This window comes from Lacerta agilis, chromosome 3 (genome assembly GCF_009819535.1).
Source record: "Lacerta agilis isolate rLacAgi1 chromosome 3, rLacAgi1.pri, whole genome shotgun sequence".
In the NCBI taxonomy this organism is placed as follows: domain Eukaryota; kingdom Metazoa; phylum Chordata; class Lepidosauria; order Squamata; family Lacertidae; genus Lacerta; species Lacerta agilis.
In genome coordinates, this window is record NC_046314.1 from 50,344,206 (window position 1) to 50,356,833 (window position 12,628).

The following is a 12,628-nucleotide window of genomic DNA, read 5'->3' on the forward strand; positions in this document are numbered from 1 at the left end:
AAAGGTGTGGTATATTTTGCTGTCTTCCTGCCATACATTCACAGAAGACAGAACAGCTCCTCCTATAGTCAGCACACACAAACACACACACATGCTGCTACACTGGATGAACTACTGCTGTGTTGACATGCTCTGTCATAGGGAAAGAAAGGGGCGAAGGTAAGGCATCAACACAAATCTGAGTAAGAGAAGATCACAACCGTGCCCTGAATTATTATTTTTTGGTCAATCATGCATCAAATACTGCAGTCCTACTTCATGAGAACTGGTTTAATCCATTCACAGGGTTAGTACAACAGTCTTCAGTCCTCTGAATGGATTAAACCAGTTGCCCTGGAGGGAAAGTCGTGAGACTTGAAATATGTCAGGCCAATAAATAACTTCCGGTTATTTATTTTAAATTCACAACAACCTCATGTGCAAAATTCCTTTTCCTCACACAGGGTCAATGAACCATTTTCTATACACTGCTCCCTCCCTCCATTTTTGTGCTGCATCACAGAGAGGCATTTTATCTCTTAACAAAGAACTTTCTGGACCTTACACAGGACAATCGGTGAGGTATCTCCCCATTAGGCTCTATACACAGCCTAGCTGCTGAGCCTGAATATAGTAATCTGCACGCTGGAAGAGATGGGGAGATGGAATGAGGCTGCTGGACAGTCCTGTTCCTTAGTCTGGCATTTTTAAATCTTGCCCTTCACTGCAAAATATCCTTTCTGAGGCAGAAAGGAGTTCTGCATGAAGTAAATTTCCAGCTCACAATGGAGTGTGTAAGCATAGCATAGGCCTATCAGGGAGTATTCAGAAGGAGGGACTCATAAGAATGCAAGAGTTCAAACCAAGGGTTAATTTTGCCCAGCATCCTGTTTCTCACAAAAGCCAGCCAGATGCATCAAGGAACCCGCCCAAGCAGGTTATAAAAGCAACATACTTCCTAGTGTTTGCACTCAGCCACTGATATTCAATGTTATACTGCCTTTGAACATGGTTCTCTTTAGCCAGCATAGCTAATAGCTATTGGTACTGTTGATCAGGGGTCGGCGAGTGGCCCACGGGGGTTGTTTAGCCACCCCCGAACTGAGCCACCCACTTGGCAAGTGCCCACACACTGCGCTAAACCAGCGCAGCACGTCGCGGGGACTCGCTTCCACATTGCCGGAAATCGCATCTGCACAGACGCCGGAAATCGCGGGCATGCGCGTGATCCGGCCCACGGAGGGATCTCCGCTGGAGTGAACCGGCCCAGGCGAGGTAAACCTTGCTGATCCCTGCTGTTGGTTGTTACTGGTTAATTTTAAAACACCATCAAAGCCACAACTTATCCCCCTTCATAAATCAGTCTTTCATGCATTAAAGAATGGGAGCAGGATCTCATCCCTGCTGGCGTATTAAAAAAAACTTATGAAACAAACACCTGTTTAAAGGTTTTTGCCTTATAGTGAAACACCGAGAAAGAGAGAGACAGAGGGAGATCTTCTCAGACAGACTTCACACGTTGAGGGGAAGCTGAATGTGCATAGATTTCCCTTTCAGTTCTTCTGCTCCATGCACGCATGTGACCCAATGAGAGAGAGAAAAGTTAACTTTCCATTTCCTTCATACTGTGTGGCCAAAGTCGCCATACAATGTTCATTTGAGGAACCACTTTCAAAATTCCAAGAGAATTTCTTACCATAATGTGTTGAATTTCAGCAGCAAATTGAAAATACTGACATGAGAAGTATTTATACATTATCTGTTACTTAATATGAGAAACATTCAGCTTTTTATTTAAGCGCCAAATAAGACTCGCAATGAATCCTGTACCTAAGTGACCTAAGCAAGATTAATCTAATCCTAGTTATTTCTGCTTCTTGTGGCTGACTGCCTCTTGGGTCATATAGTCGATGAAAACAGCTATTTTAAAATGTGTTTGCTTATGTTTAATTTTAATATAATTATCATGTACAGTTTCTGAACGCTGCCACAGTCACTTGAACATTCATTATTTATGAAACTGCATCTAAATTATATTTAAAGCTTTGATCTTCAAAAGACTTAGAAAGCAATCTGGCTTCTTTGTTGTTTTAGCTGATCGGTTTTTTTTAATGAAACCTCTATCTCACCACTCTAATATTCAAAAACCTATGCTGTTACCATGTTGCAGAAATACTTGTGTATTCCCCCCCTTCAGAAATACTCATTGAAATTAGTAGGTTTCTAGGGCTATGATAATGCTCCACCACCCACCATCCTGTTCAGAGGAGAATTTGAAGGAATATGGTAGGTTTTAGTTTTTGAGGTGGAATATATATATATATATATATATATATATATATATATATATACATATACATATATATATTGTATGACATTGTTACTTTTTTGAATTTTATGTAAAGTTTTTCCAACTTTGGGGTGGGGGGGGGGTGGGGGGACTATTTTCAGTGGCTATTTCCCTCCAGCTTATAAAGTGGGGTTGGGGGAGTTGTAATAAAAGGACTGTCTCTACTGCTGCCACCAGCTATGGTGAACCCCACCACACATGACCCTTAAAAAAATCCATAAAAGTATCATTACTTTATGAGGGGTTAGGGGAGGTAAAATAATTGTATTTTGCCACACACCATTTTTGAGCCTGGAGTTCTTGGGCACTTTTGGAGCAGCCTTATGATTTGTATCTTCTGTGATACAGTACATATATTTGGTGGATATTACAAAAATTCTGCAGGGGTGATGATGTGTCAGTGGAAACCTCACATGGATCAACACTTACTATATTTAGGCCAGAATAGTTAAAGTCACTTCTTTTGGTCCTACATTATATCTATATGTAATGTTTTCTTCTCGTTCCTCTAGACATCTTCACCATTTTGTAATTTAAAAAATAATAATTAGGTTGTTTATAATTACCTTCATTGTAGTTTTTGTATGTCAGTTGCTATGGTCCTCAGAATTCTGGCTGCAGAGAAGTTTTGCTAAAGCCAGTATAAGTCATCTGAAGGATGTGGTTTGAATATTGACACCGGCATTTCCTAAGAATGCTGGTATTTTATCCACTTTGGTCAATCATTGCATTATCTGGTTTTATGTAAGAAACTTACGTAATGTGGGATTTCGTGACTATTTCTTAGAAGAAAAACCTTAAATGCTACAAGATAATCCATCTCTAGTTTGTTGTCTCACGATCTACTTTCCTATACATAAAGAACAAGGTTACTATTTCAGTGTATATGTAAGTGTGGGGTTATAATTCTTCTTGATAAATTTGAGTGCAGATAATAATTATTCCACTTCAATTAATTTAGAATAAAATAATGTGAACTTTACTATGCACCTCCAAGGTATATAGCAGGATTCTTTATTCAATTTTCTTTATTGGGCCTAGATTAATGTCACCTTGGAGCTGATAAATCTGCTAATGAACCAACGAAACAGCTTCTGACACTGATAGTTCTTATTTACTAACCTGATTGGACAGACTTTTGGCAGGTATAGAAACCACAGCATTTGCATTCCAGGAAACCAAATTTCTTGTTACGCTTCAAAATTTCTATGGTAATAATGTTAAAACTGTATTGACTATTTTTTGAAAAATAAATAAATAGCACCATCATTTTAACATTCTATTCTGAAGCAGTGAGCTCTGAATAAAATCCCAAAAGAAACATAACAGAAATGTAGGAACTACATATTATTAATTTTATTTAAATGAAGAAACATCCACGAAACATAAATTGGTGGCATGATATCTTGGTGATAACTGATTGGTGCACAAATATTACCATCTCCCAGTCTATTTTGGCAGCTCCAGAAAGTGTGAAAACCATGTGTGGAGGAACTAGGTTTAAATTTTAATTTTGTGCTTCATCTTCAGCCATGCCGAAATACAGTTAGCAGCAACACATGTTAATGACAGATAAGGGAATTGTTGCTTCTCATATAATTATGTTGCTCTTGCCATAGTGGAGTCTGGCAGCAGAGCCAGCCATATCATCACATTATTAGGGTAGTTACTCTGTTTGACAAGAATCCATTTTTACACAGTCACAGAGGCATCTTTTGTGACTTGCGCTTCTGGAGCATAAAAATACAGATTTTTTTTTTTTTTTGCTGAACCTTATAATGTGCTTTCCATACAAAATGCACTTTTATGTGTACAAACATACAGGGTTGACTCAGAATAAATCAAGAAGAATAAAATAAACATGTGAATCTCAACCTGTCAAAGAGCGGGCAGAGCTGCTTTTCCATAATGTTGTGCTTTACCACTTTGGAATTTTACTTCATCTGTAAGCTGTTTCATTAGTTCCCCCATCCACCAGCAAGCCTCCTGAGCCCTATTGATCAATTGCACTTAAGTTTTAACTATTAAGCTCACTTGCAAAGCAATCCACCACCACCACCATATTCCATTGCGCTGGCCAGAATTTGGATGTGATAGCTGTGTCGCTCCACTTAACTCCACTGGCAGTGTTGGATTGCTTTGCAAGTGAGCTCCATTAAATATATAGGAGTTACTTCCAAGTAAACATCTTTAGTGCATAGATAGGGACAAGCTAGACTTGATGGGGCAGCCACGTATATTTACTCATATGTCTGCCCTATTCCCTTATGCAGTGTAAGGGAGGGTGTCTGTTCTACGCATGAAATGGAATGTGCCTCACCTTGCTGTGCTGCATTGGATGAATCACTTCAATATCAGAAGTGAAGTGGGCTGGGAGAAAATTGCTTGAGGAAATTGGAGCAATAAGGTAAGTCAGGGGAGGGGATTGGTTTTAGATCTACACCACGTAAATAAATAAAAAAAGCTGCCACCTACCCTGCTTTATATGTAAATGGGACAGATGTGAATAAAATCTGCATAGTTGCCTCATCAAATCTAGTTTGACTGAGATTACTGACAGATATTAGGGGGCCTGCAAAGATGTGCATTTGAGCCGCATCAAAGAAAATTGTAAAATGGAAACATTTATGGTTTGCAATGTTTGCAGAATCTAAGAAAAAGAAGAGATGGCTAATTTCATTTTCACATACCTTGCTTTCAGCACAATACCGCACACTGAATTTCATTTGATTCTTTATAATCACCAGTATTCTGACAGCTGATTAAAATTCAGAATTGGCTTCTCCTTGGAAAGTCATTTATATGTGGAACAGAAACAGGAAAACCAGCTACATACTGCTGTGAATCAATAACATTTTCATATATATGTAATTGTGAAAGCTGCTGTGGGAATTCACTGTCGTCTTAATGGTGTATGAGAAATATATAATATAAAGCAATTGAAACAGTTTACTACTCAGAATCTCAAACTCAGTCATTCTGTTCTGCAGGAAGAACGACGAACATCTTCTGGCACGCTGCATCTTTTAAAAAGATAGCAAAGCTAATTGGAAATATGCTGCAAAAAGTATCAATGTGGCCAGCAGAAAAATAATACTGTATTAGAATAATGTATGTGCATCATGAGTAATTAAAAGTCTAGTTCCTAAACAGTATGTCTGGCCCTCCCAGCTAGATCTCCATGGGAAGCTTTATTTTAAGATGAAAGCAACAGAATTATTTTATTTATTCATTAATTTTTTTATCCCGTAATTCTTCTAAGGAGCTCAGGGCATCATCATCATTTTCATTTTTAAGTCACCTGACTCAAGAAAGTCTAAAGGGGACTTACATAAAAAAAACTGTTACATTTTAAATACAAGATTTGCACACAAGTTTTTAAAACTTGAAAAGTTGTCATATGCTTATTCTGAAAACAACAATAAAAAACTCCACCTCTCTTCAACAACATATGATCTGACCCAGACCCTGCAACCATCATGTGAGACCATTCTTCATGTGCCCCCCCTCCCACGAGAGGTCCAGAGGATGACAAAACGAGAACAGGCCTTTTCTGTGGTGGCTCCCCATTTATGGAATGCTCTCCCCAGTGAGGCTTGCCCAGTATCTTTGTTACATATCTTTAGGTACTATGTGGAAAGGTTTCTCTATAACCAGGGCTTTGGCTAATTAAATAATCTATGGCCTTTTAAACTGTGTATGGGTAGGAAGGATGATTGTTTTGTGCGTTACTATGTTATGTATTTTTTGTGTTTTTATATTGTAAACATGAAGGGCAGTATAGAAATTTAACAAATAATAATAAGCATGGTTCCCATGAAAATTAATCCTCTAAAAATGTCCATGAAAATAGTGAAAGACAGCAGAGTCTCTCTGGGGAAAGTGTCTCATAAACTGATGGAAAAAGAACTCTCCTCTTTCTTGCCAACCATTCTTTCAGCTTCTACCAAAAACTGCCAGTGACTTCAGGCTTTGGGTAGGCTCATATGGATCACATGGGAGGAGGCATTCCATAAAGTACCTGTATTGGAGTCCTGAACTGTGCAAGGGTTTATAGCTTTAAACCGGCACTTTAATTTCAATCCAGGAACATTCTGCAAGCCAGTGAAGCCAGGCCAGAATTGATGTAATATGTCAACTCATTCGGTTCCTATTAACGAGCTGGTCACTGAGTTATGCAGCAGCCACAGTTTCTGGACTGGAAGGGCTGTGAGCTCAGTTCCTGCACTAAAAACAAATTACAGGGATGAGGATTTATATGTCCACCTCTCTTTCCAAGCCAATATTTGGCATGCAATATTTGTGCAGCTGGTGGGCCTTGGAGTTTTTTTTTTGGGGGGGGGGAACTATATCCTGAAAACTTGAAGTCCGCCCATCTATGTCCTAGTTTGTAGCAGGTAGTCCTCTCCTTGAAGGTGTCTTCTGTTTAAAAGGGCTGTCTGTTCAATGCCCATTTTAAAGATAAAGAAGCATAAGAAAAGAGCAGGAAGGTCCTTGAAGATACCCATCAACAGGGTACTGAGCAGGGATACAAACCACCCATAGTCAACCCCACTATAGTGAGATATAGTGATTCCCCCCCCCCCTTAAATTAAAACTAGTTATTTCTAAATTTGCACATACACATATAACTTAGTACATGGAAATCTGATGCAAATATGTGCCAAAATGGTGATGTATTTACTTTCTATTTTGGTGATGCTTATGTGGCCAACCTATGACAAACCTGATGCAATAGAAGTGCTAAGGCAGAAAGGGGGGGGGAGCCTTCTAATCCCTTCCCTATCTCTGACTCACACAAAGACACAGACAACACAGGATTTATAAAACTTTCAGACAACCAATCACTGTTATAGTAAAACCCACAGTTTAAAAATTGATCCACTTAACAAATTTGATTAAATCTGAAATACCAGCACAGCAAACATCATGTCTCACTGCCTATGAAAATTGATTCTTATGCACTGTTAAACATCTTGCTGGTTTTTATAAAATCTACATACTCTACAAGCTACCAGATCTAAGTTCCCTGCTTCATTTTTGAAAAATGCCACAGCAGCTATATATGTCATGCAACTTTGATGAAGAGAGAAAATGAGTTTCCTCCATTTGTAGAAGGAGAGTTGTTGCCATGGGAGGATCTTCCACTCATGGAAAGTTTCAAAAAGTTAGAATTCAATCCATTGTCAGATAGATAGATAGATAGATAGATAGATAGATAGATAGATAGATGACAGATAGATATGTTTTGAACCTTACACAAGTGATTTAATGAAATTTTCACTAGATAAAAAAATACCACTACAGGCTATAGTGGGAACATTTAAATGAAATACACATGTTTTATTTGTTTTTATCTCAAGTCCTCATTGATCTTGCTTCAGCTGAGTTATCTATTGCTTTCCATTTTAAAACTTTGTTTTCAGATATTTCACTGGGAAAGCTCAGTGAGATATTTTATCTCACTCTCATTGGTGTCCTGGGGCTATCATGTAAGAAAGTATCAGAAAACAATTTCAGGGGCAACATAAATAATCGGGATTGAATAAATTGAATAAAAGTGTCAACAACTTTATTGCAGAAAAAATACCTTGCTCTTGTACTTTTTTTAAAAAAAAGTATATTCTATACATTTTGGTGGGCAGTAAAGTTTCCAAATAGCATGTAGATTTTGCAGTGGTTTCTTCTATTTTATTCAGGGAGTTTCTATGTATTCTGGCATTTCTGAAGTGGAATACTAGGGCACAACCTTCAACACTTGAAAATCTCATTCATTTTAATAGCAAGAGTGTGCCACTCAAAAACCTTCAGAGTCAGACAGGAATGCAAAAGTGTTTATCCACATCTAAAATCAAATTTCTACCCACTCTGATGTCACCTTTGCTAGCATTTTACCAAACTATGTTTAAAAAGAAGTCTTAATATGAACAAAGACACTGGCTTAAGAATTCCATGGCCATGCCCCCGGATGCAAACGCAAATGTGTACAATAACATGCAGATGTGCAGATGTCATTCAGCCTACTTGGGTCTACCCAGCCTCTTCTCTACCCCTGGGCTCTCTGCAAAGTGCTTCTGGGTTGCAGCTTTATGCAGCCAGGAGCAACAGCATTGTAGACTTCCCTTGAACATCTAGGCAGGCCTTTGGTCTGATCTGGCAGGGCTCTTAAATTATTACGTTTTTATACACTCTACCTTTCACCAAAGAGATGTGGGTGGTACTGTGGGTTAAACCACAGAGCCTAGGGCTTGTCGATCAGAAGGTCGGCGGTTCGAATCCCCACAACGGGGTGAGCTCCCGTTGCTCAGTCCCAGCTCCTGCCAACCTAGCAGTTCGAAAGCACGTCAAAGTGCAAGTAGATAAATAGGTACCACTCCGGCAGGAAGGTAAACGTTGTTTCCGTGCTGGCCACATGACCCGGAAGCTGTATGCTGGCTCTCTCAGCCAATAAAGTGAGATGAGCACCGCAACCCCAGAGTCATCTGCAACTGGACCTAATGGTCAGGAGTCCCTTTACCCTTTACCTTTACGTTTCGCTATGGTCCCTCAATAGACAGTCTTTGGTTTCTTAAAATTTAGAACTTACTTGGAACACAATAAAAAAAGATGCTTCCACCCAGAGCACCTTATTACCCATGAAGCATTGCTGTTTTTCAAGTAGATGGTGGTGGAATAAAAATGATTTAACGTAGCACCTTTCCCATGGCCCAGATCCCTCTATAACTTTTACTCATGAGTAAGAAAAGAAAAGAAAATATTTAAGAACATAAGATTGCAGCATTTGGGACTTTTGTTCAGAGAAAAGATGAACAAGACTTGATAGAAGTTTATAAGATTATACATGGCAGGGAGAAAGTGAATAGAGAAAGGTTTTTCTCCCTCTCAGAGCATTAGAACTTGTGGACATGCAGTGAAGCTGAATGAAGATCAAGGATAGATAAAAGAAAGTACTCCTTCACACAGGCAGTGATGGCCACCAACCTGGAGATCTTTAAAAGAGAATTAGACAAATTCATGGGGGAGAGGGTTATCAATGGCTACTAGCCAACCGGAATATGCTCTACCTCCACAACTGCAGGCAGCAATATTTTCAAATACCAATCACTGGAAACCTCAGGGTGGGAATGTGACCTTGTGTTCATGTTCATATTGCTTGCTTCCCACAGGTATCTGGCCACTGTGGAAATAGGACACTTAACTAGATATGCCATTGGCCTGGTACAGCAGGCTATTATTATGTTTTTTGTTGTTGTTTAGTCGTTTAGTCATGTCCGACTCTTCATGACCCCATGGACCAGAGCACGCCAGGCACGCCTATCTTTCACTGCCTCCCGCAGTTTGGCCAAACTCATGTTAGTAGATTCGAGAACACTGTCAAACCGTGTTGTCCTCTGTCGTCCCCTTCTCCTTGTGCCCTCAATCTTTCCCAATATCAGGTTCTTTTCCAGGGAGTCTTCTCTTCTCATGAGGTGGCCAAAGTATTGGAGCCTCAGCTTCAGGATCTGTCCTTCCAGTGAGCACTCAGGGCTGATTTCCTTAAGAATGGATAGGTTTGGTCTTCTTGCAGTCCATGGGACTCTCAAGAGTCTCCTTCAGCTATTTGCCACTTATTCCCAATTAACAGGAAGCAATAACAGGAAGGAGGGCTGACAAATGGGAAATCTAAAGGCATGGAAGCCCTGAAAATATCTATGATTCAAAGTGGATAGGCTGCAACTGCAAAAAATAAATAACTAGATTGTCACAAATCAGGTGTGGAAAAAATATACAGGAGGAGAACAGAGAAAACACTGGACTGCAATGATTTGACAATTTTGGCTGAATTCCCTGAAAAATGGAAGTCACCAAACCATGGCAATTCCTGAGAAAACTGCTAGTGTGGAAGAAACCTTTGTTCAGATATTTCCCCCAAACAAGTAGGCCTACCACTTACCATGCTTCTTTTTCCTGCTGAGTGGTAGCTCATTTATTGTGGGAGAGAAATAGCCAGTGTCATGTTTACAAGCCAATTTGTTGTGAGCACAGATTTACTACTTGGTTCACATTGAAAAGCATGCTGTGTATAATCTGAAATTTGGCAGCGATAGCCAAGTAACGAAGTCCTTTTAAATCTTGATTGGTACAAATTCCAGAAAGTAACTTGTGAATTGATTGTTCTCTTGCTATAATGGTAGAATATTTTAGTTTGAAAATGTCAGTCAGAACTGAACCCTGACACTGCCCTTCTCTACCACTCAGTCAGGAAGACTAAGCACCTCATGTGTCACAACAGAGGCAAGAAACCTGAGCATCTGTGCCAAAGTGTAACAGGTAATATAGGCATCATCAGAGAGAACATAATCTAAAGCACCAGCACAGACTTGCTAATGTAAATGGTAAAGGGTCCACTAATGTAAGGGGGGGCACAAAATGACACTTTGTCTAGGGCCCCCTCAAACCTGGAGCTCTGCCATCATATGTTATTATGGAAGCTTTTCTCCATTCCTTTCACCATTTCCAGCCACCGCATGGCCAAGATATACATGGTGTAGTGACATCATTATGCCCATTTTCATTATAAGCAGATAAGAAGGAAGTCAAATGAAACTTTTGCTGTTTTCAATAGCAAAACTATCAGCCGTCCCCTTCACTTCTAATCCGAGGTGAAAAGGAATAAGCATATTTTCAAGAGGCGTAAACTGTCAAAACACAATACTCTTTCATAGAATTGTAGAGTTGGGAGGGCCCCGGAGGGCCATCTAGTCAAACCCCCTGCATTGCAGGAAACATAACCAAACAATTCCTTTCCAATGTTCATGAGGAGTGCAGAATTATGAGGAAATGTGTTCATGATTTAGACCCCACAAACATAACAGAACAGGAACGTCCTTCAGATGTTGCTCAACTCCAACCTCCATTAGCTTCAGCCAGTTTAGTCGATGGTCAGGGGTGATAGAAGTTAGAATGCAACATCTGTAGGCTACTACATTGCTATCCTTGTAACAGAAGCATCCCTAGTAACACGGCAGTAATTGGGCAACACCACTGTGAAAGCAGGATAAAAGGAAGGCCATTGATCTGTGAAAATTACTTGGTATTAACAACAGCTGGACAAAGGAGACTTAAAATGCACATTCATGTAGGGCAAGCAGCTAAATTTAATCAGTTATTTGTGGTTGGGGTGGTATTCTACTACAGCATGTGTCATGCTGAATGTAAATGCATAGTTTGCTGCAAATGCAATCTACCCATTTCCCTTGGAAGGTTTTCATAATTTCCTTTGTCCTTCCGGGGCTTCCTGATGAAGCGGTAACAACATAATATATCACAGCACACAGGGAGAAATTGTGGTAGGCTATGCCCAAAATATTAAATATTCTATTCAGTTTGCAGGAAGTGTACCACATGTTTCATAATCAGGTTCTTTAACCATGAAGACCATGGAGAATAACAAAATTCTGGAAAAGATATAAACAACAAATGCATAATTCAGAACACAAATGTAAGAGTCTAGTCTAGTTGCATGAGGGACTAATAATAACTTTTTATCTATTTGAAAAAGACAAGGACAGAATAAATTGCAGATGCTATTTTACATATTTTTTTAAAATCTCTTGCCTTCAGTTACCTCAGCCCATCAAACAAACTGCATGCCATGTGACTGCATTAAATTTCTGGTATTGTTTTAATATATAAAGATAATAATGTATACTCCAGTTTAATATTTATACCATCTTCTAAGATAACCTATGTAGCTTATGTTGCAAAAGCAAACAGAACTATTACTGCAGATACAAAAGTACTACCGGTATATTGCCATTTCCCATAGCAAATACATGGTGTGTGGATGACATTTAAACATTGTAACATGCATCAGGAAAACTGGTTCCTTGTATGTGAGAAAATGTATATGTCACACACACTTTGCATGGTGATTGTACCACCAACATACATGTCATAATGGTCAGTAGTGTAGTGGAGGGGGAACACAGGGGAGATGGCAAAGTTTTAAAAGACTTTTTCAGAGCAATGGCATCATCTTCTCACTCTCTCATGCAATTGTCAGATCCTCCTTTCTCTGGCAAGTAAATGAGGTGATATGGAGTCTTTCAAATTTTACTTATTGTTTGTGCCAGATTAATACAGTATAGGGAAATCAGAGAGCAAGGAATGTAATCAAGACTTGATAGTTCTTTCTTTTGATTTTTTTTTTTTAAAACCAGTATGGTCAGACTTCTTTGCAAGACTGTTTGCATTTCTAATTTAAAAGGTTGGAAAATAAGCTGACTGAAGATCTTTAATCAAAGCTCAATATATTTT

At 39.1% G+C, this 12,628-nt stretch overlaps 1 protein-coding gene across 3 annotated transcripts in view; it reads right to left on the reverse strand.

Moving 5' to 3' along the window:
- HS3ST5 (heparan sulfate-glucosamine 3-sulfotransferase 5) overlaps nucleotides 1-12,628 on the reverse strand; it is a 137,587-nt gene that overhangs the window by 53,773 nt on the left and 71,186 nt on the right. Inside the window, exon 1 of one of the 3 annotated variants that reach the window (XM_033143636.1) lies at nucleotides 2,896-2,944. The exons of the other annotated variants lie outside the window; for them this stretch is intronic. The gene's annotated coding sequence lies outside the window, so the exon portion shown is untranslated. Of the gene's footprint in view, nucleotides 1-2,895; nucleotides 2,945-12,628 lie in introns of those variants that run through there. 3 annotated transcript variants of the gene reach the window in all.